Raw genomic sequence first — 6642 nt, 5'->3', positions numbered from 1 at the left:
ACAACTCTATATCTTCATAATAGGTTGCCTACACCTGTTTTAAACTACAAATCACCTCTAAGGGTTCTCTTTTATCAAAGACCTGATTATCAAGCTCTTAGAACCTTTGGTTGTGCTTGTTTTCCCAATATAAGACCTTATAACTAACACAAACTGAAATTTAGGTCATCTCCTTGCACTTTTTAGGGGGTATAATTTGAATCATAATGGGTATAAGTGTTTGGAGTCTAAAGGGAGATTGTACATAACTCATGATGTAATTTTGAATGAGAAATCCTTTCCTTATGCTACAACGCTCTCCAACAACTCTTCTCCAATAAATTACCATTCAGATTTTCTTGTTTCTGTTGTGATTCCCACATGTGCCAAACACACTCCTCATATCCCAACTTCCAACTTTGGTAGTTTACCCCATCAGTCTGAATCATCTGAGTCCTCTCACTTTAACTCCCCATTATCTCCTTCTGATCAACATCTTTCTGTCTACACTCCACATCAATTTCACTTTTTTGGTGAAACCAATAATACTAATGAGCTTGTAAATGTTGATGTTGAACAAAATTCTAATCCCACATGTACTATTGTTCATGTTCTGGTAGATATTGTTGTTGAGCAAGATTTTGACACAATAGGATTTGAAGTTGCTACTCCCATTCAAGTTGAAACAGTAGTACAAGATGCAGGGTGTCCATCCTCACTCATTTAATTACCAAATGCTCAAGTTTCTTCTGACCATCATGGGAATGCCCCTTCCACCTCTAAAGTGCTCAAATCTCACTCTATGAAGACTAGGAGCAAGTTTGGTATCTCAAAACCCAAACTGTTCATAGCATTTAAAGATCTTGAAACTCTTGTTGATGCTCTTCTCAATGCCCATCAGAACTCAACTATGCAAGATGAAATTCTTGCCTTAAGAAATGCTACTTGGACAATATTTAAACTCCCCCTAGAAGAAAAACCATAGGTTGTAATGAGTTTACAAAGAGAAGCAAAATCTTGATGGAACTATAAGTAGGTACAAAGCAAGGATTGTGGCAAAAATATTTCACCAGTAGGGTTTTGATTTCACTGAGACATTCAGCTCAATGGTCAAACTAATAACAATTCGAGTGGTGCTGAATTTGGCTTTAGCTCAAGGATGGATGGTGAGACAACTTGATGTGATTAATTGATTTCTAAATGGTACATTGCAAGAAGAAATATACATGAAATAGCCCCTAGGGTTTGAAGTTGCAAATGCTCCAGATTTGGTGTATGAATTGCACAAAGCTTTGTATGGCTTAAAACAAGGCTAGAGGGCATTGGTTGAAAAGTTACATAAGTGTTTGTTGCAGCTTGGTTTTATTTCTTCAAAGTCATATTAATCACTTTTAATTTGTCATATAACACAGTCAACTACAATCATCCTTGTATATATTGATGATTTTGATTACAGGCAGTGATTCCAAAGTTGTGTCTCAACTTATTCATGATCTTTATGTCAAGTTCTCTCTATAGGATTTGGGAGAATTGAAATATTTTCTAGGCATAAAAGTCAAGTACAATACTGAAGGAATGCAGTTAGTTGTCTGAATAGAAGTATGCCAAAAATATTTTCTGCAAAGCCAAGATGTAGAATGCTAAGCCTTGCTCAACTCTCATGATAAGTGGCTTGAGATTGTAAGCATATGGAAGTGATCCAGTTGAGGATGTGCAACCTTACAGGTTTATTGTGGGGGGTTTGCAATATCTCACTTGCTTATAGTGTGAATAAAATTTGTCAATTTATGCAACAACCACTTCAGTCACATTGGGTTGTAGTAAAAAGGATTCTAGAGTACATTGAAGGAACATTAGAGTTTAGGTTGCATCTGAGAAAACCTTCCTCAACAGAGCTTGTGGCCTTCTGTGATGCTGATCAGGCTACTGAGCCAAATGACATAAGGTCCACATCTGGTTTTGCTATCTTCTTTGGTCAAAGTTTGATTAGTTGGCAATGCAAGAAACAACACACTATTTCAAGATCGAACACGTAAGTAGAATACAAGTCCTGAGCCAATATTGTAAATGAATTAACATGGCTAAATAACTTGTTTTTTGAGTTAAAAATTATGCTACCAAGAACTCTTACGGTTTGGTGTGACAATATGAGCACTTGCTCACAACCAACCCTGTTCTACATGCTAGAACTAAACATATTGAACATGATCTTTACTTTGTTAAGGAGAAAGTTTAGAGCATAGTTGTCCATGTTAAGCATATATTTGATGAGATCAAGTAGTTGATGATCTTACAAAAGCTATTTCAAGACAAAGGTTTCATTTCTTTAGAACCAAACTAATGCCTCAATTCTAAGTTTGAGGGGGACATTAAGACAATAAAAGTTTGTTAGTGGTAGTTAGTTCTTTTTGTTAAAGTTAGTTAGAAAATCGGTTAGTATCCAACTATTTTAATTGATTATGTTAGTTCATTCTCTTTCCCTCTTATTGCTCTAGATTGTGTATAAATGTATGATACTTTTCTTATCTTAATGAATGAAGAATTCCTTTCTTTCTTCTTCTCTCTTTCTCAATCTCTTTGCCTATTTTTTCTTTCCTTATGTTCATCAATGGCTAAGACGATTAATATGAATGAGTGTTCTCTACTTATAAAATAATAATAAGGAATTGATTTGTATATAAAAAAAGATCACAAATTATAAGAATTAATTATTTATGATTGCCAACTTTTGCTCTCTTTTATAAATAACGTCAATTTATGTTTTATTAGGTGATCATTAAATCGAGTTGTTCATGTAATATAGCACGATATTCTCGATTTCTTTCTAATCGTAATATTTTTTGAGTTTAATGTTTGGATTGATTTAAAAGTTTTATTGTACTCTAAATGTTAATATTTTAATGGAGTTTTTACAAAAATACTGAATTTTGGGTAAAAGTTTACAATTTTACTGCCACACAGATTTTTTTAAAAAAATAATATCTTTTTATAAAACAACTGTAAAACAAGAAGACAGAACAATTAAAACAACAGTGGAACAGCTAAAAAATAACCGTAGAATAACTGTGAAAACTTAATACTATACACAGTATAAAACTTACACAGTATTTTTAAAAGAAAATTTGCCCCACAATAAAAAAAAAATTAAAAATTTCAATATATAATGTGAAAATCTCTATTTTAATTATTTTTTATACAAAAGAATATGTATAGCTTTGTAAATTATATATATTTTTTAAATAACATTTTGGCAAATTAGCATTAGTGTCCGTAAATTATTCTATAAAAAATAATTGAGAAATTCTATTTGGGAATAAAAATAAAGAAGTTATATTAAGAAATGAGTGTTAGTTGAATACACAATTTCGGTGGTCAAAGTCAAGCCTAAGTTAGATATTGTGTACTATAAACGGTTGCCTAGTCCAACTTCCTAAATTGGGCCACTCACTATCTACTACTAGTTTTTTTCTTCTTCCAACACAATGACAATTTTGTCCCTCACTCTTTTTTTTTTAAAAAAGCATTTAATAGTGTTCAATGCCAAAGTCAATTTTGTGTACTTTTATTAGTGAAGCACTACTACGGTTAGAGCTCATTCATTCTTGAAGTGGCAACGTTACTTCTTCAAACTTGTAATTATATGATTTTATGTTTGAATTTGCATGTCTTATTATGTAATGATTCATTCCGTAGGTACCATTCATGACATAAATATTTATTAATTCTTAAAAAAAAAAGTAGTACCTAGATTTTTAGATAAAGACTAAGAAAGTGTTTGGAAATAATGAAATAATGAGTTTAATTTTCCAACTAGAATAACGAGTCTCGTAATTAATTGACACGTGTACCAATTTTTAACAGAAAAATGATGACATGTCAAACATTACCAATTCGTTTGGGTTATTCTTGCAAGACAAAAATATGCAAGAATGTGCGATCGAAATATAGTCTAGTCACACACTATGCATGACATATGAGTAAAGACGGCACATTCAATCAACATCCAATCTGCACAAATACAGATTTTAGATTTTCCAATCCAATTCAATCTGCACAAATACGAATATTCGCACTATACGAATTGAATTGAGTCAGGCTTTGGCATAATTGTTGCGAAAAAGAAAATGCCCAAAAATAAGTTTAGAAAAATTTAAGAATAAAAGAATGATCTCGCAAATAGTAGGAATAACGGGACTTACGAGATTTCTAAAAATTTGTATAAGCACAAGGGTAAAGTCCTGTCATCCAAAAGAACTAGTCTTTGAGCTCTTTCTTGTTGGGAAGATAGATTATGATCTTGCACACGTCAAAATGTGTTCTGAGATAGAAAAGGCCCCCATAACAATTCTTCCTCGCTGGAGTCACTTTGAGTGTGTATAGACAGCTGATCTCGTAAGGCGAGTGACCTTCCCATCCCATCATGTGATACTATAATTGTAGGAATTTATTTTATCACGATCTAGATTTACTAACATGTATGTTTGATTAACACTCTAAATATGAATTCTCTAATACAATGAAATTAAACACATAAGAGTTTAGAAAATCTTACATTGATGCAGTGAAATAATAATGAATCCTTCCACTCAGATCTCTAACCCTTGTTCTTTTCTATCGCAGAGTAATAACAAGATCTGAGCCTGAATATTCTTCTCTCATTCGAGTTAGTTACCACTGTCTTCCGCACTATGATTGAGTACTTGACTTGCTATGTGTGGGCATGGTACTCTATCACTATGGCTCGAATTGGTGAACAACAATCAATAAGGTGCAAAATCACTATAGAAAGGAGTCTCTCATCTACTAGTTGTCAGAGAATGAAAACTAGGTTTAGGTTGGTTGAATTAGATTGTTGAATGAGAATGAGAGCATCATGTTCCTTGTATAGTATTTCAACTAGAATTTAAGATTTAATTATATAAATTAAAAAATAATAAAATAATGGGTAAAAATACACTAAGTGGCCGGCCACACCAATGGGCCTCAATAGTTATAATTTTACCACTTTATTTCAACCACTTATCCTTCTTTTAATAATACCATATTTTCCAATTTCGATCCTGTAAATATCAAAACTATTTATTTAATAATTATAATTAATTATCAAATAAAATTACCATTTATTTAATTTATTAATTAGACTTAACAAAGTCACCTAATTAACAAATAAACCCTCAAACCTTTTTTCTTCACAATTAAGTCCTTGCTTAGTGAAAATTCATAAATAAGACATAATCTAATTTTAGAATTATAATTGATTAATTAAAACCAATTAACTGAGTCTCCAAGCAGCATTATCTCAACTACTGTGGGGACCATAGGCCTATATAATCAAACTTTCAATAAGTAAAACTAGAATTTACCAAGTAAATTCTCTAACTTATTAATTCCTCATTACGCCACTATAGATTCGGAATTGCACTCTTAATTATATAGAACGCTCTATATATACCAAGATATAGATACGTTATGAATCATCTATTGTTACAATCTAAATAGTCAAAGATCCTCTATAGATGATCTACATCAAATAGGGACAAAGTTACCATTCTACCCTATGTTTTTTATCCTTAAAACACTTAGCTACCTATAAATGATATTTCAGCAAACTAATATAATTACTAAAATGAGGCCTCAATCATTTATCTCTATCAAGCCAAGCTCGAAAGAAATCATCGTTTCACTTCTAAATACTTATAGAAGCTATAGATTCCATATCTATGATTAGTGTTTCCACTCAATTATACTATCATGTTCCCAAGATATATGTGTTCAGTCGTACGAGCTTCAACGAACAACTCTAAGAACATAAATAATACAATTAAGATCAAACCTAATCATCCCAGGATTTAAGATCTATAGATCTAAGATCAACTAGTGGTATTGATTTAGAAAGATATAACAGTAAGTTTATGATATCTTATCCAAGTTCAATATCGGTCTAATTTAATGTATACTCCATACATTCGATACTGGCATACTTTGCCAGTGTCCTGGAAAGGACATGGCACTTATCTAAGGTGTAAGTATACCTTATCGCTGATTATCATGTTGGTCCAAATCCAGTATACTGACAAATCATGGGACTTAGACTTTTGAACATATAATCATGATTATATTCTACTGTGTTGACAACACTATAATCATGAATAAATATATGTTCTGGACTTAATAGAATTTATACATTAAATATATAATCATGAAATAAATCATATGAATCATGCAACATAAAATAATTTATGATGTTTTATTAATTAGTAAATCTAATTATATTGAAATGAGTTTTATTTAGGGCACAAAACCCAACAGTATTGTCCCTACTTCAAGCCTCCATTGGGCCTTCTCCCACAGACTAATGACTCTTATCCATGAGTATGTCACTCTTGGCTGCTTCATGGAATGATGACTGGCCCTGTAGACCAACATGAGTTTTACCAGCGTGCTTTGTCCTCGCTCGCCCACTTCTCAGAAAAACTTCTTAGGAGGTCACCCAACCTAAAATATTAGCCCAGGTCAAGCACGTTTAGGTTGGAGTTCTTTCATGATGGGCTAACAAAAAAAAGATACATCTTGTTGATATAAGTAGTACCAATCAAACCATTTAAGCCCTCTTCAACTGTGTAGTCCCATACCTACACAATCTCAGAATTAGCACACTTAACC

This window comes from Cannabis sativa, chromosome 6 (genome assembly GCF_029168945.1).
Source record: "Cannabis sativa cultivar Pink pepper isolate KNU-18-1 chromosome 6, ASM2916894v1, whole genome shotgun sequence".
Taxonomy (NCBI): Eukaryota; Viridiplantae; Streptophyta; class Magnoliopsida; order Rosales; family Cannabaceae; genus Cannabis; species Cannabis sativa.
The sequence above is the reverse complement of the archived record's forward strand: the minus strand, read 5'-3'. Positions refer to the sequence as shown.